The 15,700-nt window shown below is 46.4% G+C and overlaps 1 long non-coding RNA gene across 1 annotated transcript; it reads right to left on the reverse strand.

Moving 5' to 3' along the window:
• Window positions 1–281: 281 nt before the first annotated feature.
• On the reverse strand, window positions 282–3,918 carry LOC120986203. Its single transcript, XR_005775654.1, has 3 exons — window positions 3,908–3,918; window positions 3,113–3,117; window positions 282–413 (listed from the first exon to the last, which is right to left on the reverse strand). It is a non-coding gene; the product is annotated as an uncharacterized LOC120986203 (long non-coding RNA).
• Between the last annotated feature and the right edge of the window lie 11,782 nt (window positions 3,919–15,700).

The following is a 15,700-nucleotide window of genomic DNA, read 5'->3' on the forward strand; positions in this document are numbered from 1 at the left end:
ACAATCTATATGAGACTTGGGGATATTGTGGACAGTAAATTTAACTTTAGTGACCAATGCCAGGCAGCTGCTGCCAAGACAAATAAAATAACAGGAAGCCTAGATGCTCAGGACAAGAACATAATTTTGCTTCTATACAAATCACTAGTCAGACCACACATGGAGTGTACAATTTTGGGCACCTTTGTATAAGAAGAACATAACTTAAGCAAAGCAGGTTCAGAGGAGGACGACCAAGGAAAGAGAATGGGTAGTTTTCAGTAACAAGACAGGTTGTCAAACTTGTGAGAATGTGTAGAAATCTAAGCCTCACTTCCTTCTGGGATTCACGTCCCCACCTATCCCTTGGTTGAACTTGATGGACTTGTGTCTTTTTTCAACTGTATTAACTATGTAACTTGGGTTTGTTTGGTCTGGAAAAAAGACGGTTTAGGGAGGGATCTAATTACAATGTACAAATAATATGAATGGACAGTACCGAGATTTTTCTAATGATCTTTTTATACCTAGGCTTGTAACCATGAGAAGAGGACATCCACTACGTCTAGTGGAAAGAAGGTTTCCCCTCTTGTCATAGATAGGGGTTTCTTTACTGTAAGAGCAGTGAGACTATGGTTGATGGTTGATTCATTGAACAAGTTCATGAAGGTAAACAGATTTCATAGGGCCCCATAGCAAACTTGGTATGAGCCCCCCAGTGAGATTGTTGAAGTTATTGATCACCATAGGAGAGCTCTGTTAGTACTACATGATGGACCTGGATGCCTTTCTCAACAGTAATATCACAAATTATACTTACTAGATTTCTGGAGATGGGGTTTTGATCCAGGAAGTCATTCTGATCACCAGATTTGGTGGTGAGATTTATCAAAAGTGGTGTAAAGTAAAATAAAAGGTGGAATCTGATTGGTTTCTATGGGCAACTAAGCCAGTTTTCCTTCACACCAGTTTTGATAAATCTTCGCCTATTGTTTTCCCTAATATAATAGGCATTGGCATTCGTTACATAGAGTTTCATGCCTTCCTCTGGATCAACAGACTAGGATTACAGGTTGGACTTGATGGACGTGTGACTTATTTTAGTCTTATGAACTATGGCCTTGATTTATCATAGACTGGCGGCATACCCCTCGCTCTCCCTCACGAGTCCGCGCCTCATCATAAATTAATCGCAGTCCATGTGCCTGAACCGAAGTCTAGATTTCAATATTCTTGTAAACCAGAAATTTGGCGTCAAAGCAGATAAATGTGGCAGGGGCGCTGGCACCGCCCCCCTTTCCGCCTGAACCATGTTCTCTTTTTGGGAAAATGGCAAAGGCAGGGCAAAAACACCACTTGCACAAAACATTTTGTGCAAATGGTGCAGAAAATGCGTAGTTTGTGATTTTTTCTTTTATATTAATGATAAATTAGGCCCTGGGTAATTATGTACAACTTGCTAAGCACTTTAGACACATTTCTTTTCCATAATCCATCTCATGGCTCCCATACATTGACACTTATTTTTTTTGTGCCAAAAATTTATCCTGTATTCAACAGTTGTGGGGTGTTTCACAACTTCTCTTAGCTTCAACCTTTTTCTATGTATTTATTAACTTCACCTATACTGCAGAGCTGTATTACTATACTCATACATACACTAGAGAAAATTATAGCTCACGTCTACACCAGCCCCTAGCTGGCATAGGTTTGAGTTCCTGGAGCGCAGCAGACCAGTGATGTGCCGGATGTATTAAAGGGGTTAACTAGAGACCCATAATCAGGTGTACGAGCCCTTATTGGAATGACGTCTATGGGCAGCGTTACTCCTCCATACAGTGTTATAGGAGGCTGGTCACAATATTCCTTTTCCCTTGATGTGCAATTTATTTTCCCTTCATTAATGATGAAGTAAATGATCGTGAGAATAAAGGATCACCAGAAGGGGCGTAACAAGGATCCAGTAAAACATCGAATAGGGCCCCACAACACCATGACCACCTTCAGTGGCATGAATACGAGAAGCTTAAGATTATGTTGCTTTTCCTAATGCGCAGGGATAATGCACACAGTGATGTCACAATGGTGGGATTATGTGCAGAGTGAAGTGAGAGCACAGGTATAATGTGCACAGTGATGTCACACCACAGCAGTAAGGCTCACAGTGATATCACAACAGTATGATCATACACATGGTGATGTACAGAAATGAATCAGTGATCTCACAGAAATAATGCAAAAAAGTAATGCACTCTTCCATTGTTCATATACATCACTGACTGCACATATATCTGAGTGGAGATGGGCCCCCTTACTTATTGGGGCCCCATAACAGCTGCTGTGTCTGCTACCCTTGTAGTTACACCCATAGAGGGGTATGCAAAAATTGAATCAGGCCTCATAACAAAACATAGTATGGGGCCCCCTTCCTGACCAAGTTTTCCACCATGTGTGTGTCAAAAACTCCCAGGCAGTGCAGAACACGTCCCACGACTCTCCAGATGTCTAACAAAGGTATCATTTTTTTTTATTTACATGTTTTATATAATATAATTGTAATAAAAAATCACTCTCCTCCTAACCTACTTTATTTAACCACTTCACATCTGGGCCATTTGCCCCCTTCCTGACCAGGCCTAATTTTGCAAACCTGACCTATCTCACTTTATGTGGTAATAACTTACTTATCCAAGCCATTCAGAGATTCACATGCAGCAGATTTGTTGCAGAACTTTCTGTGAGTGAAAATGAGTTCCATTCATCTCAATGGGGTTGTATTGGTGGCAAACTCCAAGCAGATGAATGGGCCGGCAGCAGAAATAGGGTCTCGTGGTAAGTAGGGGGTCAATGACCTTTAATACCTTGGGGCCCCCCCCATCACTGTCATTCTGCCCCATTTAAGTGCTTGTTTCAGGTCGTACAGTCAGTTATTGGGGCAGGATCCTGGTTCCAGGACTGAATTGGAACAGCTAGTATCTTTACCGTAGCAGTGATTGTGGCTACATAGACTCAAGTTTTTATTTTTTTTAACCAGATATGTTTTTAATATTATGAATGTTTTTCCCTGCAGTTATTTCTGGTTTAGAGACATAATTGACCCCTTTTGTGCTGATCTTAATGTTTGGATTGTGACTGTGGCTCCTGAGACCCCAGCAGAGTTGCCAACCGTGCAGAAATTTCTTGGCGACTTTTTACCTGTGTCCGTAAAAAAAAAAAAATTGACGCCCATTATATTTTTGAGGCTGGTGGTGCTTGACTAGATTATTTTTATGATAATTAACATCATTTTACAGCTCACACTAAATGCTGGTAATGAGTTCTTATCAGTATATTCAGATATAGACATGGATTAGTTACAATCTCTGCCATTCATTATGCTTTTCAAATTTGTCAAAAAAATATCGGTTGTCCGTGATTTTGGGATAAGTTGTCCAGAAAAAAGAAAAATTCAGGTCGGCAACTCTGGACCCCAGTGAAAAAAAAAGAGAAGCCTTGATCTAAACTATAGATGACTGGTTGTCATCATCATGTGTACTCATACTGCCACCTGGTGGTGACATTTAAGAATTGCATCTCTCAACAACTGCACTCCATGCTAAGGCCTCATGCACACGACCGTAGTTATGGTCCGTATCCGAGGCGCAGTTTTACTTCAACTACGCATTTACTTTAATGGGGAACTCCGTGTGCTGTCCGCATCCGTTGCTCCGTTCCAAGGCCCCGCAAAAAAAAAAAAAATAGCATGTCCTATTCTTGTCCGTTTTGTGGAGAAGAATAGGCATGTCTACAATGGGGCTGCCCGTTCCGTTTCGCAAATTGCGGCTTCCATTTTTTGCGGATACGCGGTTTGCGGACCGCAAAAAACAACACGGTCGTGTACATGAGGCCTAAGAGATGATAACAAACATTTCTAATGCTCTTTTCTCACAGGAACTCAATAGTTGTGGCTGGGGCGACTCCCTGGGAAGTAAGCGGCTGTCATATAGGCGTTCAACCCCAACACACGATTGGGTCAATTTTATCGGACACCAATTTGCTTATTTTTCGAGTATGGAAGGAAACACACTCAAACACGGGTAGAACATACAAACTCCATGCAGATGTTGTTCTTGGTTGGATTATGAACCTAGGACTCCAGCGCTGCAAAGCACCGGTGCTAACCACTGAGCCACCATGCCACCAATAATCATGGCCCCTTAATTTGAGACCTGTCACCTCTCTTGTTTTATTAACTCCTCGCAGCCTACCTTGTAATAACAATTTCGGAACATCTATTATTATGACTCTATATTGCGCGATTCCTCTATTATTCCTACTAGAAGTTATGAACAAATGACTAACCGCTTACAATGTAGGACCAGATGGGTGTTACCAGTTGAGGGTGTTTCCCTGCACGGTCTCACATTAGCAGCACTAATTGGATACAGTCAGACTGTGCAAGGACACGCCCCCAACTGGTGACCCCCAGGTGGACCTTTATTGCAAACTGCTGTCAATTCATTCATAAACTTCTAGCAGGAATAATAGAGGGATGGCACAACATATAGTCATAAGAATAGATGCTCTAGAATTATTATATGGGGAATGCAAGTAGCTACTAAAATAGATATGTCCGGAGAGGTGAGAGGTCCTTTTTAAAAGGGTTGTCTGGCTTATTTAAAACGCTCTCCTGTCCTTAAATGTGTTAAGATAATAAAAGATCATGTATTCACCACATATTCCCCCTCCGTTTTCAGTTCTGGCGGTGACTGTGATTTCAGAGCTGCAGTGGTGATGTAGCTGCATATGATATGTGAAAAGTACATCCAGTCACTGGACTCAGCAGTAGACTTCTGAGTCCAGTGAATGGCTGCAGTGGTTATATGGCATATAAGGCTACATCACTGCTGCAGTCTTTGAACGCAGACTGAAGGTGAGGAAACAGCAAGGGGAATAAGTGGTGACTAAACATATAAATTATGCCCCTTTCAGGTGCTGCTTATGCAGTGTCTGGATTTTGGGTGGCCCTAACGATACGCTGGGTCTCCTGGACACTGTCGAGGTGTCACCACATGTTGCTGATCTCCGGAAGAAATGGTTCACCCCAATGAGAAATAAGTCCAGAGAGCTAGGATCTGCAGTAAACCAGTGTGCTTCTTTATTGGAGGGATTCAGATGCAAAACAACTCAGGGGAGGCATAGGGCTGGCTTCTCCAGTCTCCTCCTTGGCAGAAGAAGGGTTTGATGCTGAGGAAAGGCCTGAGCTAGCTGACCTCTCTCTCTCAGAAGGCTGGTACCCTGGTGATCCAGGATCTGTAGCAGAGTATCCCCATCTTAGCATCTTCTTCTGGTCACTGAAAGGTCTGGCAGATTCCCCTCTACTAAGCACTGTTCCTTAACCGCAGAACACTAGGGACTCTGACTGCTCTCCTTATATACAGTTTCTAGCTGAACTAGATCCTTCTAGTGGAAGAGGTGGAGTGGAGAAACCCAACCCAAACAAATACAATTTTACAATTCTGGTCTCTCACAGACTTACATTAGAGCTTCAATGATATTCAATGGCAATGACACAGCAGTTTTTCCAGACAAAAACAAATCTTAAGACATAATAACAAAGCTAAACCAGACATTCAAAAGGTCAGTCTGGGTTATTGGTAAACAAGTCTGGCATTTTACCTTCAAAACATACTCTTCTTTAAACCCTATGGTAACTGTGGAAACTTATTAGCTTCTCATTATTAGCTAGAAAGTCCCAAAAGTCTCTCGGTGTTCATTAACCATGTCCACAGTGCTGTGCAAACACAGTGCAAATGAACAGGATATATATTATAGCAAACATATAATATGCAGTTACATAGTATTAAGAAGTATAAGTCAGTGCAAGTTAAAGGGGTATTCCGGTTATCATAAATATAACTTATGTTTTAGACTAATTCATCATCAATAATTACCTAATATAATGTCAATTTCATATATTTACCGTTCAGTAGTTATAAAAGTAGTTTTCTTCCTCTACTACCCACTGTATTTTCTCATAAGTGACCATGGCATCGACCTGTAGTTCTGAGCCTTTGTTAGGTCGAGCATGCTCAGTGTGTTGCTATCAATTCTCGAGCTAAATGTCTTGTGTGAGTGTGCTGGTGATTACTGAGTAGAGGGGGCATGACTAGACTATATATCAGGCAGCCAATCAGTAAACAGCAACTCTCATGAAAAAGCACAAACTCACAGCAGGAAAGCTAGGTATGGTGGGGATTGTAGTTTTGTGAAGGAAGATCAGGCGCCATGATCCTCTGTGTGTTGCAGGCTCGAAAAATGGATTGCAGAGCTAGACAAATGGATTGCAAGGTAAATTGAACCTCTGGTCATATGTGTAGGTATGGGTTCTGGTTGAGTCATAGCTTGCAGCCTTAGTGCAGTTTTTCAAAAAATTAAATTACTTTACCGGAATGCCCCTTTAACCTTATAAAGTTAAATAAAGTAAGGAGTTGATGACGTTGCACAGGTGAAATAGGGGCAAATGTCCATAAATGACTAGACTTCAAAATACTGCTTGCTTCAGGGCACTACACTTGACACCACCACCACACTCCTAGTCACCCAGGGCAGGAGGTTCTGGGGTCCCATTCCATTTACATGATAGGCCATCAATATAGGAAGAGTGGACAACCCCTTAAATAGAAATAAGTCTTTAATAAATTAAAACCAGCTGCTAAAATACTGCAGGATAGCTGTTACCTTCATTACTCGGCACGGTATCTCACTTCTTGTGACACACTAATTCTCGCTCTGCACAGGCACTTGCAGGTTGCGGTATCTCTCTCCTTAAAACTCTCTGCACACATTTTGCATAGTCTCTCGGCAGTTGCGATCTTTCCGACAAACATAATTGTGGCTTAGAACCTGTTCTCATCTCTGTTGGAAGCTCTTTTCAGGGCCTCCGTCGCAGATTCTGTCAAAAAGACTAAATAAAAAAATATTGCATGCAGGACTTTTTTGTCTGGTAAAAAATAAGCTCCCAAAAAGAAACTTAATGGACTCCATTGTAGTCGGTGTAGTCTGTTCAGCTTTGTTCGTCTGAGTTACGGTATGTGCCGAATTTTGAACTTCCATTATTCTCATTGTTCTGCTCCTCTAACTGAGCAGAACAATAGAAATATTGCCGTGGTATGAACTCACCATTACATGGCAGCAGGCTGGCTTGTCTTTGTGGTCCTGACCTGGCTCCTCCAAAATGTCACTTCTTAAGGGTGCAGGAGCTAGGAAGTGCAAGTTTGCTAGCCCTACTCCAGGTTGACCCTCTTCACTGCACTGCCCTGCGGTCCTGTCTATGCCCTGAGGTGGTTGTGACTAGTACATCACACCTGTACTTGCTAGCTGACTAAAATGCAGGAGTATGCCTGGAAGTATCTACAAGTGCAGCTTATCCACCCCAGCACACCCTTCTTCAGCCTGCAAACTACTGACAAGAGGTTTGCCCGCACCTCTGTCATCTCACAGGCATGTATAATCACTATGGCGTTGTTTTGGATCTGGTCAGGGTACCAGGTAGGTTGATGTACTGCTCCAAATTTGTAGAAAATTATCTTAACGTGCACGGAGAAATCAAACTCTGACACACCCATTGGAGTCAAAGTAAAATCTCTAGTTTAATTGCAAGTGTTCACACAGAATATACCCTCCCGGTGGGAGCAGGGCCATCTTTACCGCGGGGCAGCTGCCCCGAGTCCAGTTGCTCCTGGGGGGCCCAAGCAGTATTTTACTTGGAATTTACTTGGGCCCCCTATATTTTGTTGCCGCCGCCGCCCGCCGGCCAGCTAACAGCACGGAGTCACTGTCAGGACTATAGAAAGAGACTGAGTAAGGAGGGGATGGGCGAGGCCCGCGGCCGCTCTGCGCTCCGCTCTGCTGCCTCTTTAACAGAGCAGACCAGTGGCTGCTGGAGCGTGACGCAGCTGCCGCACAGGCAGAGAGAAGAAGGAGGCGGAGCGAGCCCGAGCCCCAGCCAGCAGCCACAACAGACTCAGCCTGAGCCAGCCAAGCAACTAAGCAAGTTCCAGTTCCACCAGACCACTATAACAAGTCAGAACAGAACTTACAGGTATTTGGTAGTACAAAGTACAAGATTGTACAAAGATAACAACTGGATGGATCCCATCTGCCACTGGCCCATGATGGAGTGGGAGAAATGTGCCATGGGGGGGGGGCTTATAGAGGACAGGGGGACAGTGTGTGCTTTCCTGCTACTACATCAACCCCCCCCCCCCCAGGGATTTTGGGGGCCATGAAGGGTTGGACTTTAACTCCTTGCTGCTGATGTTGAGTGTTCCAGTGCCACCAATCATATTCCCCTCCCCCCAGCACATCAGTTACCTTTAGGAGGGGGGGGGGGATATGATTGGTGGCTATGTGCACACTCCGTATCATCCAACCCCTAATGCCCCCCAAAATGCCCGTGGGGGGGTGGTATGACAGGCAGGAGGTGCGATGTGTATGCGGGCCCTTGCCCTGCACTCGCTCAGCTGTGCCCGCATACATATCGTGCCCTGTGTCCACTGTCCTGTGCCCACTCTGCTAAAGCCTGGCATAGCCCAGCTATGCCCTGCTTTACCAAAGCAGACAGGCAGGAGCCGTGTGGTGATCATATTTATTGTATGTATGTGTGTGTGTCCGTCCCTGTGTGTGTGTGTCCGTCCCTGTGTGTATGTGTGTGTGTCCGTCCCTGTGTGTGTGTGTCCGTCCCTGTGTGTGTGTCCGTCCCTGTGTGTGTGTGTGTCCGTCCCTGTGTGTGTGTGTGTCCGTCCCTGTGTGTGTGTCCGTCCCTGTGTGTGTGTGTGTGTGTCCGTCCCTGTGTGTGTGTCCGTCCCTGTGTGTTTGCGTGTCCTTCCCTGTGTGTGTGTGTCCGTCCCTGTGTGTGTGTGTCCGTCCCTGTGTGTGTGTGTCCGTACCTGTGTGTGTGTGTCCATCCCTGTGTGTGTGTGTCCGTCCCTGTGTGTGTGTGTGTCCGTCCCTGTGTGTGTGTGTCCGTCCCTGTGTGTGTGTGTGTCCGTTCCTGTGTGTGTGTCCCCGTCCCTGTGTATGTGTCCGTCCCTGTGTGTCCGTCCCTGTGTGTGTGTGTGTCGGTCCCTGTGTGTGTGTGTGTCGGTCCCTGTGTGTGTGTGTGTCGGTCCCTGTGTGTGTGTGTGTGTCGGTCCCTGTGTGTGTGTGTGTCGGTCCCTGTGTGTGTCGGTCCCTGTGTGTGTGTGTGTCGGTCCCTGTGTGTGTCGGTCCCTGTGTGTGTGTGTGTCGGTCCCTGTGTGTGTGTGTGTGTGTTGGTCCCTGTGTGTGTGTGTGTCGGTCCCTGTGTGTGTGTGTCAGTCCCTGTGTGTGTGTGTGTCGGTCCCTGTGTGTGTGTCGGTCCCTGTGTGTGTGTCGGTCCCTGTGTGTGTGTCGGTCCCTGTGTGTGTGTGTCCGTCCCTGTGTGTGTGTGTCCGTCCCTGTGTGTGTGTGTGTGTCCGTCCCTGTGTGTGTGTGTCCGTCCCTGTGTGTGTGTGTCCGTCCCTGTGTGTGTGTGTCCGTCCCTGTGTGTGTGTGTGTGTCCGTCCCTGTGTGTGTGTGTCCGTCCCTGTGTGTGTGTGTCCGTCCCTGTGTGTGTGTCCGTTCCTGTTTGTGTGTCCCCGTCCCTGTGTATGTGTCCGTCCCTGTGTGTCCGTCCCTGTGTGTGTGTGTGTCCGTCCCTGTGTGTGTGTGTGTCGGTCCCTGTGTGTGTGTGTGTCGGTCCCTGTGTGTGTGTGTGTCGGTCCCTGTGTGTGTGTGTGTGTCGGTCCCTGTGTGTGTGTGTGTGTGTCGGTCCCTGTGTGTGTCGATCCCTGTGTGTGTGTGTGTCGGTCCCTGTGTGTGTCGGTCCCTGTGTGTGTGTGTGTCGGTCCCTGTGTGTGTGTGTGTCGGTCCCTGTGTGTGTGTGTGTCGGTCCCTGTGTGTGTGTGTCGGTCCCTGTGTGTGTGTGTGTCGGTCCCTGTGTGTGTGTCGGTCCCTGTGTGTGTGTCGGTCCCTGTGTGTGTGTCGGTCCCTGTGTGTGTGTCGGTCCCTGTGTGTGTGTGTCCGTCCCTGTGTGTGTGTGTCCGTCCCTGTGTGTGTGTGTGTGTCCGTCCCTGTGTGTGTGTGTCCGTCCCTGTGTGTGTCCGTCCCTGTGTGTGTGTGTCCGTCCCTGTGTGTGTGTGTCCGTCCCTGTGTGTGTGTGTCCGTCCCTGTGTGTGTGTGTGTCCGTTCCTGTGTGTGTGTCCCCGTCCCTGTGTATGTGTCCGTCCCTGTGTATGTGTCCGTCCCTGTGTGTGTGTGTGTCGGTCCCTGTGTGTGTGTGTGTCGGTCCCTGTGTGTGTGTGTGTCGGTCCCTGTGTGTGTGTGTGTGTGTGTCGGTCCCTGTGTGTGTGTGTGTGTGTCAGTCCCTGTGTGTGTGTGTGTGTCGGTCCCTGTGTGTGTGTGTGTCGGTCCCTGTGTGTGTGTGTGTGTGTCGGTCCCTGTGTGTGTGTGTGTGTCGGTCCCTGTGTGTGTGTGTGTCGGTCCCTGTGTGTGTGTGTGTCGGTCCCTGTGTGTGTGTGTGTCGGTCCCTGTGTGTGTGTGTGTGTCGGTCCCTGTGTGTGTGTGTGTCGGTCCCTGTGTGTGTGTGTGTCGGTCCCTGTGTGTGTGTGTGTCGGTCCCTGTGTGTGTGTGTGTCGGTCCCTGTGTGTGTGTGTGTCGGTCCCTGTGTGTGTGTTGGTCCCTGTGTGTGTGTCGGTCCCTGCGTGTGTGTCGGTCCCTGTGTGTGTGTCGGTCCCTGTGTGTGTGTCGGTCCCTGTGTGTGTGTCGGTCCCTGTGTGTGTGTCGTTCCCTGTGTGTGTGTGTCCGTCCCTGTGTGTGTGTGTGTCCGTCCCTGTGTGTGTGTCCGTCCCTGTGTGTGTGTGTGTGTGCTTCAGAACGTTCTGTGCGGGGCAAGAAGAAGAAGATGGAAGAGGAGGCAGCGCCAGCATGGAGTCCGTGCGATAGACACAGGGAGGTACACTAAGGACAAAGGTAACACTTCCACATGATCTACACTAGTGTTATCTGTGGTTTTACATAGGACTGCAGGTAACACTACCACAAGGTTAGCTCGCACAGGGCGCCTGAACACCTAAGGCCGGCCCTGGCTGCGCACCCCATCTCCTGTGTCATACAATAGAACGAACTGTAATCTGTAACGTCATATAGAGGGGTGACGTCACTGATGTAATATGCCTCTTATATGTGAAGAGCAGTGATGTCACAGATGTAATTTATCACCTATATGTGGACAGCGGTGATGTCACTGATGTAATATATTACTTATAAGTGATATATTACATCAGTGACATCACCACTCTCCATATATAAGTAATATATTACATCAGTGACATCACCGCTGTCCACATAAGTAATATATTACATCAGTGACATCACCGCTCTCCACATATATGTGGAGAGCGGTGATGTCACTGATGTAATATATCGCCTATATGTGGACAGCGGTGATGTCACTGATGTAATATATTACTTATATGTGGAGAACGGTGATGTCACTGATGTAATATATCGCCTATATGTGCACAGCGGTGATGTCACTGATGTAATATATCACTTATATGTGGAGAGCGGTGATGTCACTGATGTAATATATTACTTATATGTGGACAGCGGTGATGTCACTGATGTAATATATCACTTATATGTGGAGAGCGGTGATGTCACTGATGTAATATATCGCCTATATGTGCACAGCGGTGATGTCACTGATGTAATATATCACTTATATGTGGAGAGCGGTGATGTCACTGATGTAATATATCGCCTATATGTGGACAGCGGTGATGTCACTGATGTAATATATTACTTAGATGTGGAGAACGGTGATGTCACTGATGTAATATATCGCCTATATGTGCACAGCGGTGATGTCACTGATGTAATATATCACTTATATGTGGAGAGCGGTGATGTCACTGATGTAATATATTACTTATATGTGGAGAGCGGTGATGTCACTGATGTAATATATCACTTATATGTGGAGAGCGGTGATGTCACTGATGTAATATATCACCTATATGTGGACAGCGGTGATGTCACTGATGTAATATATCACTTATACACTCACCTAAAGAATTATTAGGAACACCTGTTCTATTTCTCATGAATGCAATTCTCTAGTCAACCAATCACATGGCAGTTGCTTCGATGCATTTAGGGTTGTGGTCCTGGTCAAGACAATCTCCTGAACTCCAAACTGAATGTCAGAATGGGAAAGAAAGGTGATTTAAGCAATTTTGAGCGTGGCATGGTTGTTGGTGCCAGACGGGCCGGTCTGAGTATTTCACAATCTGCTCAGTTACTGGGATTTTCACGCACAACCATTTCTAGGGTTTACAAAGAATGGTGTGAAAAGGGAAAAACATCCAGTATGCGGCAGTCCTGTGGGCGAAAATGCCTTGTGGATGCTAGAGGTCAGAGGAGAATGGGCCGACTGATTCAAGCTGATAGAAGAGCAACGTTGACTGAAATAACCACTCGTTACAACCGAGGTATACAGCAAAGCATTTGTGAAGCCACAACACGCACAACCTTGAGGCGGATGGGCTACAACAGCAGAAGACCCCACCGGGTACCACTCATCTCCACTACAAATAGGAAAAAGAGGCTACAATTTGCACGAGCTCACCAAAATTGGACTGTTGAAGACTGGAAAAATGCTGCCTGGTCTGATGAGTCTCGATTTCTGTTGAGACATTCAAATGGTAGAGTCCGAATTTGGCGTAAACAGAATGAGAACATGTATCCATCCTCTGATGGCTACTTCCAGCAGGATAATGCACCATGTCACAAAGCTCGAATCATTTCACATTGGTTTCTTGAACATGACAATGAGTTCACTGTACTAAAATGGCCCCCACAGTCACCAGATCTCAACCCAATAGAGCATCTTTGGGATGTGGTGGAACGGGAGCTTCGTGCCCTGGATGTGCATCCCTCAAATCTCCATCAACTGCAAGATGCTATCCTATCAATATGGGCCAACATTTCTAAAGAATGCTATCAGCACCTTGTGGAATCAATGCCACGTAGAATTAAGGCAGTTCTGAAGGCAAAAGGGGGTCCAACACCGTATTAGTATGGTGTTCCTAATAATTCTTTAGGTGAGTGTATGTAGAGAGCGGTGATGTCACTGATGTAATATATCACCTATATGTGGACAGCGGTGATGTCACTGATGTAATATATCACTTATATGTGGAGAACGGTGATGTCACTGATGTAAAATAACACTTATATGTGGAGAGCGGTGATGTCACTGATGTAATATAACATTATATGTGGAGAGCAGTGATGTCACTGATGTACTATATCATTATATGTGGAGAGTGTTCATGTCACTGATGCAATACAGCGCTCCAGATGGCGACCAAAATGGTCGCCAATGCACCTTAAAATTTGCAGATGGCGACAAAACTTGTCATAGGCTACAGGCCTGAGGTCTATTTGGTAGTGAAATCCCAGCGCAGGCAGGCGTGATGATGTCATCACGCCCACCTGTGCCAGGACGCGGTGAGGTGTGGGTGTCTGCGTTGCACCAGCCTTCGCTGTACCAGCAGCTAGTGAGCACCAGTGAAAGGACACAGGTGAGTATAAGATTTTCTAGGGTGTGGGAAGGCGGGATCCAGGGGGCCCAAGTAAATTCTTGCCCAGGGTCCGCAGCCCCCACTCTCTGACATGTACATAGGGCTTTGTAATGCGCTCCTTCCCCCTCCCATCTTCAAGATAGTGGGAAAGCTGTGTGCTTGCCCGGTGGTACATCCAGGAAGCAGGATTTTTCTACTAAGCGGTGTCTGAGCAGTGTGACGTAAGTGTATAAAACAAGCAAGTATCCATACTGTTTCAATAGTCCATAACAGTCCCCCCCTTGGAAACTTGATTGTTGGCTATCCCTAAAGTCTAACGAATCCACTGGGCATACCCTTCGTATCCTCTTCACCTGCAGTGACGACAACTTATCTCTAATAGATAAGCTCCCCATTTCAGGGCTTATGATAGTACCCCGGGATTCATCTTACCCTAGCTCTGCATGGCATCATAGCTTGGAGGGGGAACCATGTTGAATGGCATTTCCTAGTGTTTCCTTTTGTTCTTCCTCATGGGTTATTGTTCCAGGGTCGTCTTTTACTCTTTTACAATGTGAGGCGTGGATCCAGGTGGGTCTCCCTTCGAGTTTCACGGATGTTGTGGTAGTCAACAGCACTTGGTAGGGTCCCTCATATCGTGGTTCGAGGGTGCTTCTGACGTGTTTCTTGACTACCACCCACTCTCCAGGTTTCAGAGTGTGGCTTCCTTCTAGGGAGTCTGGATCTGAAATGGAAGAGAGAACTTGTGCATGTATGTTAGACAATTGTTTTCTCAATGCTATCACATATTTTGCAACAGATTCATAATGCATTTGTAGCTGCTGCGGAAAATACTGTCCCATTCTTGGCCCTGTCCCAAATAGGATCTCATATGGGGTCAATTTGTGTGGGGGCCTTGGTGTGTGCCTAACTGAAAAGAGTGTTATAGGCAAGCACTGAACCCAATTAAGCCCTGTCTCCCTGGTCATCTTTAGCATTTTTTATTTCAACACCCCTTTCAACTTTGCTGCTGCTTTGGGGTCGGTAAGGGGTGTGAAACGCTAGGTGTGACCCTACCATCTTCCAGACCTCTTGGGTTAGATAGCAGTGAATGCTGGGCCCTGATCACTCTCAATGACCTCAGGTACCCCGAACCTACAAACAGTTTCCTGCATTAGTTTCTTAGCAGTGGTGCTTGCTGTCTGGTTTCGGACGGGGTAGGCTTCTGGCCACCCAGAGAACAAGTCTATCACTACTAGCACATATTGAAACCCTTGGCACATTGGCATCTGGAAGGGGTTGATTTGGATCCTGTGGAATGGGTACAGGGCTCTGGAAAGGCACTTGGTAGGCGTGGGTTCAGTCCTGCCTAGGTTGCACTCAGCACAAATGATGCAAGACTGGGTATTTCTTACCAGGACTGGGGTGATTCCTGGGGCCACCTATATTTTGCCAATTAGTTCTTTCATGATCACTGGACTTGATGAAGCTTTGAGTCCCAGACAAGCACACTCTGGACTGCTGCAGACTGCTCTCCCCTTCTGTGATCGAGTCAGACAACCGGGCTGCACTCCGTTACAGGCAAATAGGAGAACTCTCTGTGTCTCAGTCAGTGATACTTGCCAACAGAGTCTTCACAGTTTTTAAACACAGTACATCGATACTTTAAAACACATGGGGTTCTTACTTTCATGCCCTCAAGGACACCCCAAGCTGACATGGCACGCTTCCCTCAGACAGACGCGGATGGACTACACCAAAGGACACATGGAGGTAAGGTAACTCCTACCTCCTATCACGGGCTGCAGTCCCAGTGTCCGTTAGTGAGGTCCTCCTCATCTGGTCATCGGGGGTACTTGATCAGGGGGTCATGTCCTACGAGCCCCATGTTGGGAGCCAACTTTTTTTGATCTGGTCAGGGTACCAGGTAAGTTTATGTACTGCTCCAAATTAGTAGAAAATGATCTTAACGTGCACAGAGAAATCAAACTGCACACGACAGTGAAAAAAAAAAAAAGTTAAAAACAGATAAACTGTCAGACATTTTTTCATTGATGCTTTTCTGAGAAATGGACACTAAAAACGGCCCCAGTGATTTGTATGGGGGCTGTCTG

Source organism: Bufo bufo, chromosome 1 (genome assembly GCF_905171765.1).
Source record: "Bufo bufo chromosome 1, aBufBuf1.1, whole genome shotgun sequence".
NCBI classification, from domain to species: Eukaryota; Metazoa; Chordata; class Amphibia; order Anura; family Bufonidae; genus Bufo; species Bufo bufo.